General features: G+C 43.3%; 1 protein-coding gene across 4 annotated transcripts in view; it reads right to left on the bottom strand.

Annotated features, from left to right (window-relative positions):
- The window catches only part of LOC124714119 (CAP-Gly domain-containing linker protein 1), a 526,326-nt gene extending 503,845 nt beyond the window's left edge, over nt 1-22,481 (bottom strand). For all 4 annotated transcript variants that reach the window (XM_047242995.1, XM_047242996.1, XM_047242997.1 and 1 more), the window contains exon 1: nt 22,364-22,481. The gene's annotated coding sequence lies outside the window, so the exon portion shown is untranslated. The remainder of the gene's footprint in view (nt 1-22,363) is intronic.
- Between the last annotated feature and the right edge of the window lie 5 nt (nt 22,482-22,486).

Raw genomic sequence — 22,486 nt, 5'->3', positions numbered from 1 at the left:
CACCACTAGACTCTACTGTTTGCTCCTCTGGCGGGATGTACGAATACACAGTGTTCTCCAACGGGAGATCACGGTATAGGAGAGGTGCAAAAGCATGCAGACAAACACAGGTCTATTACACCATTCCTACGTTCACTTTTAATAGCTATATCTTTCTTCTTCTAACGTTATAAAATTTCAGGCCAGCGATGTTTTGCTAACATTTCAGTTGTGGTGCTTACAGATGTAGCACGAGGCTCGTGTGTCGTATTACGTGCCAACAGGCGGCGAGTTTTAGAGAGTTTTCCTGTTCAGCGCTTGGCGATTACAGCCGCTATTATCAGTGGAAACCAGTTTAAGCACCTTACGTATGTTGCTTAGGGGCAGACACTATACTACGGCGATAATATCCGGAAAAAGAGAAGTGTAAGACTTCCGGTGCAGCAGGTGAAAGGACAGACAGACATACAGACATGAACTGAGAGAACGGAAAACAGGACAGCTAAGGGCTGGAGAGCGGCGGGAGTGATTGAGACTACAAATGAATAGTGCGGTATTTGATACACATATTTCGATACTCATCTTATTTCCACATGGACAACCAAACAACGGGCGAAGAACGAAGGATGTACACCAGAAAAACTATATAAAAAAAGGTGAAATAACTAATAAAAATGGAAAATGTTTTGAATTTAAAAGAGAAGAGAGTGAGAGAGCCGTATCAGTCAACTTTCTCCGACCTAGACGCGATAGGAATCTCTTAGCGGAAAGGCGTGGAAACAAATGACTTGAGCACAATCTTCAAGTGAGCAGAAAAGTTCTGTACAGGGATCGAAATAAGATCGAGTAGGACCTGTTTTCAAATAAGAACGCTGTATTCAAACGAAAAACATATAGAAACACGTAAAATAAACACGATGTCCCGCATGCTGCCTGTGGAACAGAAGCAGCTCTCTATCCCCAAACAACCTTGTGTGAGTTACCTCTGAGCGAATGGCGTGATATGGATGTTGGTTATTCGAAAAGAAACACTTCACCTAACTTTTATACACAACCAACCATTACAGAGAATGCGGCAGAGTGTACCAAGAATCATTATGAAATCAATAATTGGTTGTTCTGGGTGTTTTTGGATCTGTAATGTCACATGTGACCTATTAGTTTAGGATGCTAGAAAAAAGGATTCGTGTAACTCTTTTATTTCAACAGTAATAGCATTTGTCTTGGGGTCTGTTGAGTATCTACGTAACATTCTTGTACTGATAAAACTAACCCCTATTAGGTATGGTACAATTATTTATTTAGAGCTTATCAATATTGAACTGTTAAGAATTCCCTCCGATATTCTGTATCGGGATTCTCTCAATGAATGTCAGTTTGTCCATATTTTATTCACACTTCACGCATCACCCATTATTGTCATTTTACTACGCTCGAACAGTCACTCGACGCAGCTTACTAATTTGAAGAATTTTCCGTTAAAGCCCTCTCCTGGGATCTGAGATCACGGGCGAGAGGGCCAAGGGGGTCAATCTGACAGAAAGGGCGAAGTTTTTGCTGTATTGGTGTGAGTATTCTGTAAAATGTACTATAAACAGACAAGTAGCATCATCGAAATAACCGTCGATGAGACTGCGATACTCCATGTGCCACTGAGACTCGAGGTGACCACCTGTAGAGTGCACTATACAGGATGAAACTTCACGTAAATTAAGAAAAGACTGAATACCTCGTTGTCAGTCGTAGATACGATAACGATGTAGGACAACACCGGACGTTGACAGTCAGATATCCGTCGTACACAAAATTCCAAAAATCTAAATATTTGGGCATGCATCGTAAACTACAGTCTCAATGAAAAATGTAAATGTTGTGTGACTAGCTCCTCCCATAGGGTAGACTGTTCGCCGTGTGCAAGTGTTTTGATTTGACGCCACTTCGGCGACATGCGCGTCAATGGGGATGAAATGATGATGATGATGATTAGGACAACATAACACCCAATCTCTGAGCGGAGAAAATCTCTGACCCAGTCGGGAGTCGAACCCGGGACCCTAAGATTGACATTCCGTCGCGCTGACCACTCAGCTACCGGGGGCGGACACAGTCTCAATCAACTACTGAAATAACTGCCTGCCGAGGCATCCAAATTCCAATTGTATAAGAAATTAATCCAACCCACGACGTTATATGGATGTGAAGCACTAAGTACCCGAATACTGGATTGTAGCCAACTACTCATTTTTGAACAGAGGTCTTTAAGGAAAATCTTTGGGCAGAACTCTAGAACTTGGTTTATAATCTGTTCTCATGACCAATCTGACTCCCATTCTGTTATGCGTTTCTTTTCTCTGCGTATCTCTTACTGTTTACTGGAATATATAGTGCATGTTAGCGGTTTCCTAAAGTAACTGTTGGAGCTTAGGAAACAATATTCGCAAACAATACACAATTCAGGGTGAACCAGAGCTCAGCCGATAATACTCCGTAAGTTGATAAAGCTACCTTTGTGAATACTTTGGTGTATGGGACCCGTCGTCCTGCTGACTCGTTTCAGAGTAATAATTTGGTTTGATTTCTTACACCCTTGATCTTGGTATCTTCACTGCATTGGAAATACCTGCACGGCAGCGCAAATGTCGACGGTAAGCACTGTGTGTCTTATTTGGAAACAAACTTGTTCCACTCTCTCACGGTATTTGCTGTTGACAACAATAATGCCCACATTACTGTCCGCCTTCAAGCTTGCATCTTATACAGGATGGAATAAATAAAAGTGATCCGGACATTTTGAAACCATTTATCGCAGCATTAACGGAGGAGGGAAAGACCTACAGTTACTTCCAACAGGATGGAGCAACTGCCCATACAGCAGGCTGAACCTTCGAGCACATTTACACAACCTTCAAGCCTGAAAGAGTTGTTGGCAGAGGTCAGTCTCATCGCGGGCCTTGCTGGCCACCCAGGTCACATGATCTATCAGTGTGTGATTACATTGTGTGGGGAGTCCTTAAGTCTAAAGTGTGTCGCAACAACCCTCACAGACTTCAGGAAACTGCATCATAACATTTCGGATGAGATTACAGCGATCGCAGCAGTCCAGCTTCGACCCGCCTTCAGGAACTTGCTGATTAGGGACCGAAAGTGCCAAGAGATGGAGGACACTTTTAACATCTGCTATAGTCAGGTTAGTACTGTATTTCCTTTCCTCTGCTATGTTTCTTTGTACCCTGGAACTCTGTTCTCCAGGCCGTTTTTATTTGGCCCACCCTGTAGTAGGTATCATCCTCGTCTTTGCTTGAAGTAATTTAAGAATGTCCAGATGGCAGTTGGAACCTCCATCTTCCCAAATACAAGACCAGTCCGCTTAAAACAGCAGTCTTGAGGGTCGGTTTACCAAATGGTTCAAATGGCTCTCAGCACTATGGGACTTAACTGCTGTGGTCATCAGTCCCTTAGAACTTAGAACTACTTAAACCTGGTGATGCTGTATTGCAGATTTTTTTCACTGTTGTGGCTGTATATTTAAATAAAAAGGCAAATGAGGTAACAAACCGAATGAACCGTTTAAGTAGAGCGAAATGCAGAAAGACCAGCAGAGGATCGGTGCCTGGTATAGGGAGTGGAAATTGATCCTTCACGTAAAAAAACGCGACGTATTGCGAATACATAGACAGAAAGACTCTTTATTGTATCACTACACGATTGCAGACCAATCATTGGACGCAGTTACTTCCATAAGATATCTAGTAGTAAGCGTACGGAGCGATCTTAAGTGAAACGGCCATACAGAATTAATCGCGGGTACGGCAGATACCAGACTGAGATTAGTTGGAAGAATCCTCAGAATATATAGTATATCAACAAAAGAAGTAGCTTACAAAATGCGGGTTCCATCAGTACTTGAATACTGATCGTCAGTCTGGCATCCGTACCAGATAGGATTGACAGAGAAAATAGAGCAGATCCAAAGAAAAGCAGCACGTTTCGTTTTATTAGTAAGCGCGAAACCGTCATGGAGATGCTCTGCCAACTCCAGTGGCAGACGATGCAAGAAGGGCCCTCTGCGATACGGTATAATCTGCTGTTAAAGTTCTAGGAACGTACGTTCCTAGAAAAGTCAACCAACATATTGCTTCGTCCTTTGTATATCTCCCGGAAAGTCTACACGAAGGATTACCAACAATCGTTCTTCCGCGTGAACTTCTGCCGACGATTGTTCAGTGGTTTTGAAAGCACGATTGGTTGGCATTGACAAAGATTCCCCTTCAGTTGCTGGTGGTGGAATGTCCGGATGCATCTTTCACAACGCCAGCCACACTGCCGGCAAATCGTCAGAAAAGCCACCACACGATCGTCGACCGAAGACCCTGAGAAAGGCGCCAACAGGCAACACGTTCCTTGCTGCTACAATTTCACGTTTACTTGCACCCAGCTACGTTTGCTGAAAGTTCTCTGCAAGAGGTCTAAAAATTGTCGAGAATACCGTTTTATTACAGGTTCCAAGTAATTTTCTGAGTATCTTCAGCTCCCCCTGTAACTGGCTGGGTTAGTCAGTGCAAGCTCGAAGGAAGACAACGACATACCACCTCCAACAGGACCACGCCTACTAGGAAACTGTGGCGTTGAAACCAACCTCAAGGTTAAAGACTGCTTTACCATTTTCTCCTTTTACCGTTGTTCCAAGAAAATTTCTTATTATTTACATATAATTAAAGTACAGCTGCTCACGCAGGTCCAGTGTGGGCTGTAATTACCGTATGACAACGGAACTTGTTGGATATACTAATGCTTTAATGGGGAATCAATTTCCGCTGAAAAAAATTATTTTCAATTTTGGCCACCAGGAGCAAATCTTGCGCTGTACAGCACTCGTCCCCACGCCCGGGTTCGATTCCCGGCGGGGTCAGGGATTTTCTCTGCCTCGTGATGGCTGGGTGTTGTGTGCTGTCCTTAGGTTAGTTAGGTTTAAGTAGTTCTGAGTTCTAGGGGACTGATGACCATAGATGTTAAGTCCCATAGTGCTCAGAGCCATTTGAACCAGCACTCGTCGGCGTCTCCAGTGCTCCGATCCAACAAATTGTGTGAGCCGCAGTTAATAGTAAAAACAGCATTTTGCCTTTCTCACTCGTTTGACCTTTTCTGCCCACACCCCTTTCCTAACACATTATATATGGAAACATTTCTATACGTCTGCATTAACGCATTAGAATATTTACCAAGTTTCGTTCCCATGCAATAATTACAGCCCACATTGGACCTCTGTGAGTAGCTACACTTTAATTATAACCACCATGTAGAACGACTGCAAATGGAGCAAGCACGTGTTTTTTTTCTTTTCTTCCAGGCAACAGCTGATAAACCGAAATTACCTTGTGCTACAACTGCTACATCATTTTTTAACTTGGTAGATAGCATTCCTTCAAAAAAACAGCAATTTATATCAACATTGGTCGCCGATGGGGAATTTTGTTACACATCCCTTACGCCAGATATCTTGCTTCTTGATTTAGTATCGACGTCGTTATACACTGAAGAGCCGAACAAACTGGTATAGGCGTGTGTATTCAAATACAGAGATATGTAAACAGGCAGAAAACAGCCCTGCGGTCGGCAACGCCTATATAAGACAAGTGTGTGGCGCAGTTGTTAGATCTGTTTACTGCTGCTACAATGGCAGGTTATAAAGTTTAAGTGAGTTTGAACGTGGTGTTATTTTCAGTGCACGAGCGATGAGACACGGCATCCCGAGGTAGCGAAGAAGTGGGGATTTTCCCGTATGACCATTTCTCGAGTGTACCGTGAATATCAGGAATCCCGTAAAACATCAAACCGTCGACATCGCTGCGGCCGGAAAAAGATCCTGCCAGAACGGGACCAACGACGACTGAAACGAATCTTTCAACGTGAGAGAAGCGTAACTATTCCGTAAATTGCTGCAGATTTCATTTCTGAGCCATCAACAAGTGTCAGCGTGCCAACCATTCAACGGAACTTCATCGATATGTGCTTTCGCAGCCGAAGGCCCACTTGTGTACCCTTGATGACTGCACGACACATGGCTTTACGCCTCCTGGGCCCGTCAATAACGATATTGGACTGTCTGGTCGGACGAGTCTTGTTTCAAATTGTTTCGAGCGAATGGACGTGTACGACTATGGAGACAGCCTCACGAATCCATGGACCGTGCATGTCAGCAGGAGACTGTTCAAACTGGTGGAGGCTCTGTAATGGTGTGGGGCGTGTGTAGTTGGAGTGACATGGGACCCCTGATACATCTATATACGACTCTGACTGTTGACACGTACGTAAGCATCCTGTCTCATCACCTGCATCCATTCATGTCCTTTTCCACGGACTTGGGCAATTCCAGCAGGACAATGAGACACCCCACACGTCCAGAATTACTTCAGAGCGGGTCCAGGAACATTTCTGGGTTTGAACACTTCAGATGGCCGCCAAACTCCTCAGAAATTGACATTATTGAGCATGTTTGGGATAACTTGCAACGTGCATCTGTACTCACGGATTTATGGCCAGCCCTGTAGGATCATGGTGCCGATTCCTCCAGCACTACTTCAAACATTAGTCGAGTCCATGCCACGTCATGCTGCGGCACTTCTGCGAGCTTGCGGGGGCCCTACACGACATTAGGCAGGTCTACCAGTTTCTTTGGCTCTTCAGTGTAAATAAGTGGTCTAAACTGCAAAGACCGCCCACTGGGGTTATATCGGTGGGTACGGCTTAAATAATAGATTTGTAGTTTGTTGGCATACCTGTAACACCGCAGGTAATGTAGTACAGTAAGAAAGTAGTTCAACTGTGGTTCTCAGTAGAGTAAATAGTACAACTTGCACATTTCAGTCAGCTGTACTAACACTACAGACATTAGCTGTATGCTTAACAATATCGTAGAATCGTGGGACCCACTAATTCGTTAGGTAGTGGGTTATTGATGTATCATTGACATAGTTATGAATAAAGAATTAAAAAAAAAGACCTGTAAAGACCCCCTGTCCACAAATTTTCTTTCATTTACAGTATCTCCGATAAACGTTCCGGTTAGCACTAAAAGGCCATTATTTACATACGAGTCCAGAAGGTCTTCATTACCTTGTTCCGTGTGAAGACGACTGCCGTTCAAAAACGAAACTACTTTCGCCATCTTACCCTCATTCCAGTTTTTTCTCCCCACAGCTGATCTACCCAATTGGGCATGGAGGGCCGCTGTAGAATTATTTTTAACGACACCACAGAGAGCAGGGAGTGAAGTAAGATGGGTTCCCAAATAGAAATACACTCTAAGACAAAAAAAGTAAGAAAGAAAACGACGTATCACGAAGGAGTTATGTAAGTTGGTCACAAATTGAGACTTATACAGGTAGCGACGGAAAATGCAAAATTGTAAACTTTCGCGGCAGAGGGATGAATGTGTGACGCTGCAGCGCAATTTCACTGCGCAGCTGGCACGGGTAGTAAGCAGGAGACATGTCGATACCACGATATAAAGTCTTTGCAAATTTCATTCAGTGTGCTCAGTTGGACAGTAACTGTGCCTTGCGGACACACGTGTGAACAGTATACGCAAATTCAGCATTTGAGAAGGGACATGTAGTTGGGTTCAAAGAAGTCAGTTGGAGTAATCAGCGAATCGCTCGACATTTGGATAGCAGCGATGCCACTGTTGGAGGATGTTGGCAGTAATGGGTGAACACAGCGTCAAGAAGGAGACGCTCGATCTAGAGAGTCGACAGAATGTGAGGACCAAGCAATCGTCGAAGGGGCGCTCGGAGCCCCGGATTCATCATTATTATCGATATGAAGTGCAAGGTCAATGACCAGAACGACCATTAATAGACGGCTCACAGAGAGGCGTGCTATGTCGACGATATTCTACGAACTGTTTTGTTGCCCTTCATGGCAAGCCATCCTGGGCTTACATTTCAGGAAGATAATTTCCACCCACACACGGAAGGAGTGCCCTACCTTGGCCAGCAAGGTCGCCGGATCAATTGAGAACGTTTCTACATTTACATATATACTCCGCTAGCCACCAAACGGTGTGTGGAGGAGGGCACAATTCGCGCGAAAGTCACATTCCCCCTCCCCTGTTCCACTCGCGGATCGCACGAGGGAAAGACGACTGCCTTGAACGCCTCAGTACGAGCTCTGATTTCTCTTATCTTTAAATGGTGATCATTGCGCGATCTGAAAGTTTGTGGTAATAATATATGCTCTACATCGTCGGTGAAGATCGAATTTCGGAATTTAGTGAGCAGCCCCTTCCATTTAGTGCGTCGTCTATCTGCAAGTGTATTCTATCTGCAAGTGTATCCCACTTCAAACTTTCCATGAGATTTGTAACGCTCTCGCGATGGCTAAATGTACCAGTCACGAATCTTGCTGCTCTTCTTTGGACCTTCTCAATATCTTGAATGAGACCCAGCGGGGAAGGGTCCCATACAGACAAACAATAAAACTGGGCGAACTAACGCTTTTTAAGCAATTTCCTTTGTTGAAGGAGTGCATCGCTTCTGGATTTTACCAATAAACCGTAATCTAGAGTTCGCCTTGCTCGTTACTTGTGTAATCTGATTGGAGCATTACGGGCAGAGTCCTCCAATCACCCGCGTTCGATTCCCGGCGGGGTCAGGGATTTTCTCTGCCTCTTGATGACTGGGTGTTGTGTGACGTCCTTAGGTTAGTTAGGTTTAAGTAGTTCTAAGTTCTAGGGGACTGATGACCATAGATGTTAAGTCCCATAGTGCTCCGAGCCATTTGAACCATCCTCCAATCAGCTCGGGAGTTTGACGATCTAACTCGCCAATTGGACAGAATTTGGCATGATATCCACCAAGAAGTCATTCAACAACCCTATCAATCAACACCAGGCCGAATAACTGCTTGCATAAGTGCCAGAGGTGAACCAGCGCGTTATTGACTCTTCAATTTGTGGAACCCTTTCTCTTGGATAAATCATCTAATTTTTCTGAAATTGTAATCATTTGTTGGTCTCTAAATGTACATCATATCTACCTATTTCCGTTCCATTCAGATAATTCGTACGTGGTGCATCCTTTTTTTGTCTTAGAGTATTTGGTTGAGAATACGAAATTACAGAATGTTTTCCATTCAGGCAACGTCGATAACAACAGGGATATTGGAAATACAGGGTAATTCAAAAAGAATACCACAACTTTAGGAATTTAAAACTCTGCAACGACAAAAGGCAGAGCAAATTAAGGGAGCTATAAAGTTTCATTTAGTTATACATTTGTTCGCTTGAGGCGCTGTTGACTAGGCGTCAGCGTCAGTTGATGCTAAGATGGCGACCGCTCAACAGAAAACTTTTTATGTTACTGGGTACGGCAGAAGTGAATCGACGACAGTTGTTCAGCGTGCATTTCGAACGAAGTATGGTGTTAAACCTCCTGATAGGTGGTGTATTAAACGTTGGTATAAACAGTTTACAGAGAATGGGTGTTTGTGCAAAGGGAAAAGTTCTGGACGGCCGAGAACGAGTGATGAAAATGTAGCACGCATCCAGCAAGCATTTGTTCGCAGCCCAGGAAAATCGACTCGCAGAGCTAGCAGAGAGCTGCAAATTCCACAGTCAACTGTATGGAGAGTCCTACGATAAAGGTTAGTTATGAAACCTGAACGTCAACTACCCGAGGCGATGGATCGGGCGCCAGGCAGCCCGTGACAGAGCACTTCATCACTGGGCTCCAAGAAGCCCTGATCTTACCCCCTGCGATTTTTTCTTATGGGGGTATGTTAAGGATATGGTGTTTCGGCCACCTCTCCCAGCCACCATTGATGATTTGAAACGAGAAATAACAGCAGCTATCCAAACTGTTACGCCTGATATGCTACAGAGAGTGTGGAACGAGTTGGAGTATCGGGTTGATATTGCTCGAGTGTCTGGAGGGGGCCATATTGAACATCTCTGAACTTGTTTTTGAGTGAAAAAAAACCTTTTTAAATACTCTTTGTAATGATGTATAACAGAAGGTTATATTATGTTTCTTTCATTAAATACACATTTTTAAAGTTGTGGTATTCTTTTTGAATCACCCTGTATTTTAATATGCTGCTGGAACAATATCGTCTGGTCAAAAATTCGTAGAACTAGCGACTGTACGAATCAAGTCAGTGTCTTGTTACGTTCAGGCTGGATTTTATCTATGCTGCCCGTGTTCTAACAAAGATTAAAAATATGGTATTGACTGCTCAGTTTCAGTTTGCAAGATCTGTGACAAGAGCTTGGGCTACTTTCATCCTCGCAAGTCACCTCTGCGGAAAAACATCGATTGGTTCAGTAAGTGAATCGTCTACGCTAAAGGTGACGCAGCGTTCTTCATCTCAGGGGTGACTTTGTACGTTTCCACGCTACGATTCGTTGTAAAGACGGGAATTCACAAATGAAAATCTGGGATTTGATGGGCAGGCGCAAAGGTGGGTGGATGCCCTCGTTGAATAAAATAGATGTTCATTGAGGTATGTTACATCTTTGTAACTAAATGAAAGCCAGTCTGCTTTTTGTCATACACGTTTCGCTTCTTTTATTTATGAATTATCTTCAGTGGCCTGTAATACATGTCTCTTTTTATACATACAGTATATGTAATATGTAGTAGTTAAAATTTGTTACTATGTTACATTTTCTCGTGTGTTTCAGATTAGAAACAATTTTTGTAGCACAAATTTCGTAAGGTTAAATTATCGTTTGGTGTTACTCATGATTTCCAATGTTGTTTGCCCATGTATTACAGAAGATATTTTATAAATACAAAAAGCAGAACGCTTTACATGCTAGACTTCTAATGTTATCTGTCTTCGACGACAACAGGAAAGAGCAGTACGTTTGCGCTCCTCCATGAACAGCAACGGATCACAGAAAGCTTTCACCGCATACTTTCGCCGGCCGAGGCACTCTGGTTTGCTTCTATTTTCTTGTGGCGTAACATCTCACCGACAGCGATGCTGCTAGAGGTTACGGAGTAACGTAGCGTAAGCGATGAAGTAGCGGTCTCATAACCTGGAGAACATTACTACACAGTTCCGACTCACTTCTAGTGCACACCATGCAAATTTCCCGTACTTCACTCAAATTGTCTATGGGAATGCTGGATCGGATCCTTACCAGGAGCACGGTAGAATCAATCCCTGTCTCTTCTAAAATATGGGCACGTGTATCGTTTCTAAACCCCGTTGCGGTGGAAAAAAAAGGTTAGAATGGCTCTGAGCACAATGGGACTTAACTTCTGAGGTCATCAGTTCCCTAGAACTTAGAACTACTTAAACCTAACTAACCTAATGACATCACACACATCCACGCCCGGGGCAGGATTCGAACCTGCCGTAGCGGTCGCGCGGTTCCAGACTGTAGCGCCTGGAACCGCTCGGCCACCCCGGCCGGCCGTCGCGGTGGAACCACAATTCATCGACCAATGTGGTTCGAAAGGGCCTAAATTACAATAACGATAATTTAATTTTTTGTGGTTTCCGCGAATCGCTTTGTGCGAATATCGAAAGGATATCTTAAAAAATACATAACTTTACTTTTATACTTGCCAAAGATGAAATAATATTTCAACTTTGGAAGTTTAGCCTTTGAATACTGGTCGTCAGACTGGAACCCGTACCAGGTACGATTGATACAGGGAATAGAAAAGATCCGAAGAAGAGCAGCACGTTTCATTACAGGCTCATTTAGCAAGCACATACTCAGCCAACATCAATGGCAGACACTGCGAGAGAGGCGTTCTACATCACGGTTTTGTTTACTATTAAGGATCCGAGAGTGTACGTTTCTAGGAGAGTCAGTCAAAGATTGGAGCCCACACGGAGGCTTACCAACAACCATTCTTACCGCGAAACATTCTTTATTGGAACAGGAAAAGCGAAAGTGACAGTGGTGTGCAAAATAGTATAGATGTAAATGTAACGCCCATTGACATAGATCTTCGTACATCTATAGTTGGAATGGAGGACAGTGGGACGTCAGCTGGTATAAATTTATATTAAAAATGAAGAAATTCCTCCAGCTGTATTTAAGGTGTCGATTTTATTTTGGCAACTAGTTTCAACATTGTAACAGTGTCATCTTCAGGCCCATACACTTGTTGATGTCAACTGAAGTCAGTGGTGAAATACGGACGTGCTCCGTACCTCACCACTGACTTCTAGTATCAGCCTAATCACCTTCCACACGGAGCACGTCCGTATCTCACCACTGACTTCTAGTATCAGCCGCACGCAGTTGACGTCAACAAGTCTATGGGCCTGAAGACGACATTGTTACAACGTTGAAACTAGTTGCCAAAATAAAATCGACACCTTAAATACAGCTGGAGGAATTTCTTCATTTTTAATATACATTGAAATAGACGTCATTAGGGAAGTATCACATGTTCAGCTGAACAAGAGAGGCAGACGGCATCGGCAGTGGCCGTTTTGAAGAATACCCCACAGTATTCGTCTGACGTTATTTGGGGAATTCATGTAAAAAGGAGTTCAGGTTGGTCGGATGAAAATTTGAAGACCGCTCTTCGGGAACACGAATCAAGTATATTAACTAGTGTGTCACATAAGTCATTTTAACGATCTCACTTTGATTTTGACGTCGATGGATTTGGATGATTAATCTTATTTTGTGATGTAACCTACGTGGGGTGTTCAATAAGTAATGCACCAATTTTTCTCTGAAAGCAGGTTGGTTTTATTCAGGATTCCATAAACAATATCATTCCCAATTATTCTGGATACAAAACCGTATTTTTCAACATCATAACCGTTCAAAGCCGCGGTATGAAGCTACTCTGCCACGAGGGCTGGTATGCCTGTATGATACCGCACTACTGGTCGATGTCGGAGCCAATGTCTTACTGCATCAGTAAACTCCCCAACATCCACGTACTGCTTCCAACGGAGTCCATCCTTTATTGCGCCAAACAGATGGGAGTCGGAAGGCACGAGACCTGGGCTGAACAGGAAGAACAGTCCAGCGAAGTTTTGTGAGCTCCACTCGGGGTACAAGCTCGTGTGGGGCTTTGCGTTGTTTACTGCGAGGTCTCCGTGGACGTTCTGCAAGCACGTCTGAATCTTCGCGATGCTCGGTTTTCTGTCAAAAGAAATTCAATGACAGATCTCTGCTTGGAACGCACGTTCGTTACAGAAGCCATTTTGGGGGGTACGTATAACACCATCACCATAGGAACTTCACGAAATTACACAGACTGAAGCGGGAATATTCCGCGATGTCCCACAACAAATTCCGCATTTTGTCAACCGATATTTGCCGAGGTAAAAAAGTGTTGCATTATTTAGTGAACGCCCCTCGTGTTATCATTCCCTGTTCATGCTAAATTATTGCGCGACATCAGATCTTGCAAAGAACCCATTGAGTACGAGGTCGCAAACGGCCAATGATGTTTACGGCGTTCGACGCCCCATATATGTCTACCATGCGACTGCAATATTGGCTGCTAATGGCAACAGGAGGTGGGACTGGAGGTATCCAATGGTGGGCACAGCATGAGGCTACGGAGCCAACAGAACTGGAACTGCTTAACTGCTTACTCGACGAGTAACTCACAACTGTGCTACAGTGCTAGTGGTGCTGATACAAAGCAGAGCAATGGCAACAATAAACAAAGCAAGCATGACATTATATCTACAACAGTTGCCAAAGTTGACATTTCATCAGTAAGGAACCCAAGGAATTTCGCACAGTGAGAAAGTGGTGGCAGACGAAATATTAGCGTTTCTACAAGATCAGGCATGATACCGAAACGGCTGACGAGCCATGTAGTTCATTATACTTGTCGGACAACAAGCCACAAATACAGTCTCCAGCGAAACGTAGTTAAGGACAATCCTTGTCCTGGGTGCGGGTCTAAACATAATTACGTACATGGAAGATCATCCGCAGCATAGTACAATAATAATAATAATAATAATAATACGAGGGTAATCCCAAACGTAAGGTCTCCTATTTTTTTATAAGTACATAGACCTGTTTATTTCTACAATGGTTTACATCAGTTTACAGCTTGAGCATTTAGCTATTTTTCGACAATCAGCATTTCTGTCGATGCATTTTTGTAGACGCTGTGGTAGTTTTTGCATGTCCACGTTATACCAGATCGCCGCTATGCTGTTCATAAAGTTATGAAACTCTTCTTTCACCTCGTCGTCGGAACTGAATCGCTGGGATCACAATTAACGCTGACACGTACTGTGAGACTCTGAAAACTCAACGGGCAATTCAGAGCCGGAGAAGAGGAATGTTGAGCAAGGGCGTACACATTCTCCATGACAACGCTCGCCCACACACCGCTCGGCAAACCGTCGCTGTCCTGCAACAGTTTCAGTGGAACATAATCACCCACCCACCCTACAGTCCTGACTTGGCGCCCTGTTCCCTAGGTTAAAAGAACATTTGGCCGGACAGCGATTCAGCTCCGACGACGAGGTGAAAGAAGAGGTTCATAACTTTCTGAACAGCATGGCGGTGAGCTGGTATGACATGGACATACGAAAACTGCCACAGCGTCTACAAAAATGCATCGACAGAAATGGTGATTATGTCGAAAAATAGCTCAATGTTCAAGCTGTAAACTGATGTAAACCATTGTAGAAATAAACAGGTCTATGTACTTATAAAAAAAAGGAGACCTTACTTTTGGGATTACCCTCGTAATAAATGAACAGATTTCGAATACGTCCGCAGCAATTTGACCTTGTAGTGCACAAGCATAACTACGGATATTCAAGGGAGGACAAGGCGCACTTTTTACAAAATCTGGTGTTTGTACGTTTCAAGGACAACTCAATACAATTTACAGGATGTGCATGGTAGTGCCCTACTTCGTTATGCACATCAAACAGCAAGCGACACAGATTACAGTGATTTGAAGGGACGCAGTGAATGGTTGCATAAATTCAAACAGTGCTACAGGACTGGAAGACCTAAGATAACGAAATTTCAAACAAAGCGTCAAATTGGTGATGTACAGCAAGCTTCGGAATCGGCCCGACGGTTTGTAGAGATAAACTTATCCCATCGTTCAGCAAGGAATTTGTTTTCAACTCTGTCCAATCGGGATTTGGAGAGGAAATACATATGAAAGGAACCACGGAAATTAGAGGTACAGACAGAGTTGCATCAGGATCAACTAACATCAGTGTCCTAACGCATTCGTATACAATTATGCCGAATTTTCATCTGGATGGTAAATAGGCTAGAAAGCTATTCATTTTGCTGCGAGAAGATGGGGGTGCTCTGCCCTTACGATTTTTTCTCGTATGCGTGGTCTTGCAAGGGCAGTGGGGAATATTTACGCCACAGCAAGCAAGAGAGGGAACATGGGTACAAGAGAACTGCGAATACGGTATGATAACTGCTTTTGGCCAAAAACTGGTCAAAATAACTTTCCTTTGCTTGATTCCTGGTCTGCGTATAAAAATCATACTCCTTTAGAGCAAACTATCCCTCCTGAAAAGTGTGTGAAACTGCAATTCATACAGTCTGGAATCGATGGACGAATTCAGTGTTTTCTTCCGTGACTATACAACATATTATCGCACAATTCGCAACTACGCCTACGCCAAGGATAGCCAGTTTCGCGACAAGCTCTAAGACAGACTATTTCGCATTCGGTCGCATGCCATTACGTTCCATAATTTCTCATCACCCCGTTACATGAATATGATTCTATATGCATTCTTTGAGAGTTGATACGTAGCTGAATGTCCTGCACGGTTTGCAATTCTCAAGGAGTTTGCCTTCGATCTTGGTGTTGTGAATCTTGGTGATCACTGTGTCGCCCCATTTTTCATCCAGTGTTCATGGGGCAAGTTAATGGTTTGTTTTGAACATTACTGGAATGTCGACGATGTTCTTTTTGTGAAGTGAAATATATACGTCCCATGGAAGGTTCATCTCTGCACCTGCTGAACACTTATTTTCAGTCGCCCTCCTAATGCACATTGTGAGTGATTAGCAGATAATACGAGGGCAGTTCAATAAGTAACGCAACACATTTTTTTTTTCTGAAACAGGGGTTGTTTTATTCAGCATTGAAATACACCAGGTTATTCCCCAATCTTTTAGCTACACAACGCTATTTTTCAACGTAATCTCCATTCAATGTACGGCCTTACACCACCTTGAAATGAGGGCCTGTACGCCTGCACGGTACCATTCCACTGGTCGATGTCGGAGCCAACGTCGTACTGCATCAATAACTTCTTCATCATCCGCGTAGTGCCTCCCACGGATTGCGTCCTTCATTGGGCCAAACATATGGAAATCCGACGGTGCGAGATCGGGGCTGTAGGGTGCATGAGGAAGAACAGTCCACAGAAGTTTTTTGAGCTCCTCTCGGGTGCGAAGACTTGTGTGAGGTCTTGCATTGTCATGAAGAAGGAGAAGTTCGTTCAAATTTTTGTGCCTACTGTTATGTCCTAGCCAGTAATGCCACCCGAGCCCGCTGCCAAAAGGTTGGCAGCATCAAAGTCCGGACGCCGTCCGCATAAGCAGCGCCAGCGAGACAGCAAATCGCCGCAAGTCTGCGCGCGCCACCGCTGGCTTCTGGGTTCTTAAGCGCTGGAGTCGCGAGCGCTAGGACAGTTCTGCATTCGCCGCTCAGTTGTGTACTCGCCACCGAATTGTGTACTTGCTAGTCAGTTGTGTGTTCATCGCAGCAGAGTTGTTGTTTGTCGTCAGCCGACGCTGACCTAGCCGCTCCGACTCGAACTAGACAGATTTCTGTAGACACCGAGTTCACTACTGTGTTACTGTATCTTCATTAATAAAAGATAAGTACCGACTTTTATTTAATCTGAGTGTTTGGGCTTTCATCTTTCTGTTCACTGTTCCAGCGGACCGGTCGGCCCGCTATTAAAAGGGTGGCGGTGACTTCGTAAGCCATTTCTACAGCCAAGTGTTTGTCGCTACGAACACCGCCACAAAACCTACGAACACGCTGAAGTCGTTTCTTCAATTTCTGAAGAGTAGCACAATACACTTCAGAGTTGATCGTTTGACCATGGGGAAGGACATCGAACAGAATAACCCCTTCAGCGTCCCAGAAGACCGTAACCATGACTTTACCGGCTGAGGGTATGGCTTTAAACTTTTTCTTGGTAGGGGAGTGGGTGTGGCGCCACTCCATTGATTGCCGTTTTGTTTCAGGTTCGAAGTGATGAACCCATGTTTCTTCGCCTGTAACAATCTTTGACAAGAAATTGTCACCCTCAGCCACATGACGAGCAAGCAATTCCGCACAAATGGTTCTCCTTTGCTCTTTATGGTGTTCGGTTAGACAACGAGGGATCCAGCGGGAACAAACCTTTGAATATCCCAACTGGTGAACAATTGTGACAGCACTACCAACAGAGATGTCAAGTTGAGCACTGAGTTGTTTGATGGTGATCCGTCGATCATCTCGAACGAGTGTGTTCGCACGCTCCGCCATTGCAGGAGTCACAGCTGTGCACGGCCGGCCCGCACGCGGGAGATCAGACAGTCTTGCTTGACCTTGCGGCGATGATGACGCACGCTTTGCCCAACGACTCACCGTGCTTTTGTCCACTGCCAGATCACCGTAGACATTCTGCAAGCGCCTATGAATATCTGAGATGCCCTGGTTTTCCGCCAAAAGAAACTCGATCACTGCCCGTTGTTTGCAACGCACATCCGTTACAGACGCCATTTTAACAGCTCCGTACAGCGCTGCCACCTGTCGGAAGTCAATGAAACTATACGAGACGAAGCGGGAATGTGTGAAAATATTCCACAAGAAATTTCCGGTTTTTTCAACCAAAATTGGCCGAGAAAAAAAATGTGTTGCATTACTTATTGAACTGCCCTCGTATTTTTCCTGCCATAATTGTTAATACAACAGTTGCAAATGAGCTTTACTAAAGGTTGAACTTGCGACATTGCACTGAAGGGGTTCCTTGTTAGAACAGCGCTAGTGGTCCAATGTGTAGCGATATCGCTCGTTTCATGAAATTGCCACCAAGTTGTTAAAAACAGAGGGCTGTTGCTGGAATGACGCCTCTCAAAATGTATTATAGAACTGTTGCTCAGAGGGATAAAGTTGAAAAACAAGAGTTCCTCCTGGTGATCATCCGGTCCAGTACTAGTTCACTCAGCAGATTTTGAATGAAACAGTAGCAAAATTAAAAAAATACGATCAGACATGATACTCTTTGTCAGACAGAACTCATCATTATATTTGGAAGAGATGCGAATTATCGAAGGCGAACAACATGGAAGGTGCACTGGTGAATTGTTATAGAGCCCGCTATTAGACACGCTACACACACAATACAGTGGCTTTCTAAGAGAGTTTGTGGACTACGTTTTAGTCTGTAGAGATGGTCTCTCGCGAGAACTTCTGTAACATTACGACTTTCAGAATGCGGCGGCTGATAACTTTCGCAAAAGAAAGTGTATAATTACACGAACGTACGTAACATTATTGAGTGTGTCATTAGAAATTATTCACGCTTTACTGACATCATTTAAACATCTCGGTGTGACCGTAAGAGATCAATCGCGATTCTTGTGTATTGTTGAGTCGTCTGGATATTTAAGTTTTCAAACTAAAATGTCTTTAAAGTGGATGCTGGGGACGGGAAAACATGCGAAGAGTGAACACACGATTTTCAACGTCACGGATTTGACAGATTTTTACAAACAGGATAGAATCGCAAAGATTATTTACCGATCTGAGCGAACAAAGTGTTGGCGCAAAGATAATTTATCTGATCTGGGTGAACAAAGTGATGGTGTGAAGGAGTGTCTCATTCTCAGCATCAGAAGCATATCTAAAAAAAAAAAAAAAAAAAAAAAAAAATGCGAGACTGTGAATTTGAAAAAAAAACTGAGTATTTTTCGATTTTGTTAAAAATACGCGACCTATTATTATAATTACAGTAGTCAGCCTCGACAGCTCAGAGCACAAAATTCAAAACGGAATGGTTTGTAAAACGCCTATTCTGGACGCAAAAGCAACTACGAGTACAATCATGAATACAGGCAACGTAATTTGACGCCAAAAACTTGCAACCTGAAGAGCCTAGCTCAAGTACGGATATGGACATCATTGCTGATGAGACAGAAAGTGCAGTGAAGGTTGATCCTGATCCACTGAACCATTTGACATATCCAGTACTGATAGGGGGTGTCCAAAACCGGACTTCCGCCAAAGTCAACAACTATTAAAAAAAATAATAATAAAAGCAGAACTTTTACGCGCATACCTTCTGAAAGTCCTTAAACTTGAGCTATAATGATTTATTTGAACCATCCAACGACGAGTGGGAAAACTTCTACAGTTTTGACGAGACATTTTAAATACTTCTAAGCCATAATTATTCACATAACAGACCTGCGGCGATGCAATCGTTCAGAGATAAATCACGAGTCAACATTGGAAACATGCGTCGGCGAGATTGTCCAAAATAATAAAATGAACGACCACCTGAATATTATCTGGAGGAATGCAAAAAATCAATCTACGATTCGTGAAGAGATTTCTAGCTTTTTGTACTAAAAATGTAGTTTACAAGAAGGTCGTGTGATGTATCCTCGAGTACTCCGAGACTGTCTGAACATCGGATTGACTGAAAGAAACTAAATCAGTTTAATGAAGAACTGTGCGACTTGCGACAAGCCGATTTGATCGGTAGGCGAACGCTAGAAAGACGATCAGCAAACGGAAAGTGGGATAGTTCAAGTGACGGGCGACAATAGCTGGGTAGAGCTCTTAAAATTTCAAGAGGCTAGATCATATGAAGAATTTACTCCCCCTCTCCCCTATACACTCTTCTTCGAACACTACGACCTGACTGAAAAGAAAGGCGCCAAGGAGATGATGGTGAGGGGATGATGTTTCCTTTGCCGTATCTCATGCAGTGGCACGTGCAATATAAATGTGGATACTGATATTTCAGAAAGTGTTTACTTAAAGTTTAACAGTTACATTCACAAACAGTTGCCTGACATGAACTAATTCAAATCTACGATTTTCTACTTTGCCTAACGTGTGTAAATTGTTACAAACGATATAAAGTTGACTCAATATTTATATTATTTCGACGTCCCCCCCCCCCCTCTTTCTTTTCTTTTAGTTCCCTTAACGAATGAATTTTGAAAAATCTAAAGTGACTCGAATTATGGGGCAAATTTCATAAAACTGTAGAAACCTTATTTTACTCCATTGCCTTAATAAGACCTGCTTAAGACGAAAGGAAAGGAGTGCAGTATCTTAATATTCATCGACTTGGTAGAGGATTTCGGTTGCGACCTTTTTGAGAGACCATCCCATCATTTGCCAAAAACTATTTAAAAGCAATCAGGGAAAAACTTACGCCTGGATGGCCGGCCGGCCGGAAATTTCAGTCTTGGCCTCCAGAATACCACTATGTCATCTCCTTTATTTACTTTTTTTTTCGGTGGCTGTGTCGACAGCTGGCATTTCCAACGACACTATCACTGTTCGTAACGGGAACGACCCGGACCCTATTTGGTGTTATAATGTTCCCAAACAATAACTGAACTTCGTAGTCTCAAGACAACACGCAAGTCGCCGAAGTGGCGTCAAATCGAAAGACTTGGACCCGGCGACGGCGAACGGTCTACCCGACGGGAGGCTCTACCAAGTCACACGGCATTTACAAGACAACACCGATGCATCGCAGACTGGAAGTCGCACGCTTACGTCCCCCACCTCGCAAATGCGTCAGAAACGTGCCGTTGCAATGCGTTTGTGAGTTTAGTGTGTGTGTGTGTGTGTGTGTGTGTGTGTGTGTGTGTGTGTGTGTGTGTGGTCTTCTAACATGTTCGACTGATTGCAAGTAAATTCAAAACAGAAACTGGATCTGCGCGTTCCGTGTGGAAACAAATGTGATATCTCAAAAAGAAGCGAATTTGATGTTTTACAGACCTAATAGTTATTTGTACCTGAACAGTATCTGCACTTTTACTTTCGCGTCATCTTGATTAACTAAAACAGTTTTGGACAGTAGTTGGTAACACATCTGTGACTCGTCTTCAGGCCGTTTAAAATTACGCTGGAGGGAGTGTATAGACGCCTAAAATTCACAGAGACGTAGGCTACTTCCATACCTGCCAGATAACTTACCATGCATTTACACACTGGTTTGCTTTCAGAGATCACATTCATATTCTGCGCTGCGTACAGCGCTTATTGGCTAGTTTACGCAGTTACGAGTTCTGATTGCCCATCCCTGCATCTCGCAAACGTACACCCCGATACATTTGCAGTTCATTGTGTGATGAATAAGTCGAAAGCAATTTACTACCCCGTTTCGCGCTGCGAACGTATCTAGGAGCCAATGAACCTTACACTTTTAGTAATATTCCTCTGAGAATTGTTAGCAAATCTGGCAATATTCTGGACACCTGAGACACCATAAACACGTAGTATTTAATGGAACGTCTGTGCTATGATGCAGTTTGCTTTTGGTTATTGTTGAGAAACCGGAATTAGCGGATGACTATCAAAATGAACTATACTGCATATAGTAAATTAAATTAGTTATAAATAAAAATGAGCCTGTATGAAATCAGCGCGAGATGTCGACTAGTGTAGCTAGACGACTTATCATTAGTAGAATTCAAAATCACGCGATTTCATTGCCAATATAAATGTGGTGGCCTTGAATACCGCTATTATCAGAAAAACAAGCTTATAAAATAACGGCGTGTACGCTGAAGTATAAAATGATCTCAGTCGAGGTAAATGTACTGTGCATACACAATATTAACAAAACGCTGATGAACCAGCTATTATGTTTCCCGTACCCAACATGGTAAACATTGTCGAAAGCTTACTGACAACAAAATATCCTTGTAGCAGTAAACTACCGCGACTATGATGTTTAAACCTGAAGATCGGTTTACGACTAAAAGCACAGTGAAAAACGGGCAATGGGTGAAAAAATTCACAGAGAACAGTGGGATCTGTCGCCAAGATTCATTTAAATACATATTCACCGATGCTAGAGACTGCGATTTGTTAACAAATTGTGACATAATGCGACGGTGAAAATGTAGTATGCGCACCGGCTTTCCACAGAACTATTTGAGTTATGTGAACAGAACTCAGTCGCTGGCGGAAAAACGAACCGCTGAAACTCATCGACTTATTGCTTGTTCATATAAAAATTTCTTACGCTAATAGAGCAATATTAAACAACTACCATTGACAGCGACTGAATGTAGATCTGATAAATGGAAACAACGAAAAACATGTTCATTGCTTAAAATTACATAAAAACAATGTCAATAATAAAGTAAAACATGAGAGTAATTAGCCATAGCGGTGCAACAACGACTTACACTCGATATTTCGCGGAAACGGCTCAAGTCATCATTCGTAAACAGAAAATAACACTGTAAACCTACGCGCAACAGCACACGTTACTTCTCTCACAACGACATCCTTCGCACTGACGCTGTTGT

The sequence above is a fragment of the Schistocerca piceifrons genome, chromosome 1, assembly GCF_021461385.2.
Source record: "Schistocerca piceifrons isolate TAMUIC-IGC-003096 chromosome 1, iqSchPice1.1, whole genome shotgun sequence".
Lineage (NCBI taxonomy): Eukaryota > Metazoa > Arthropoda > Insecta > Orthoptera > Acrididae > Schistocerca > Schistocerca piceifrons.
This window is presented reverse-complemented; position numbering and strand designations above follow the sequence as displayed.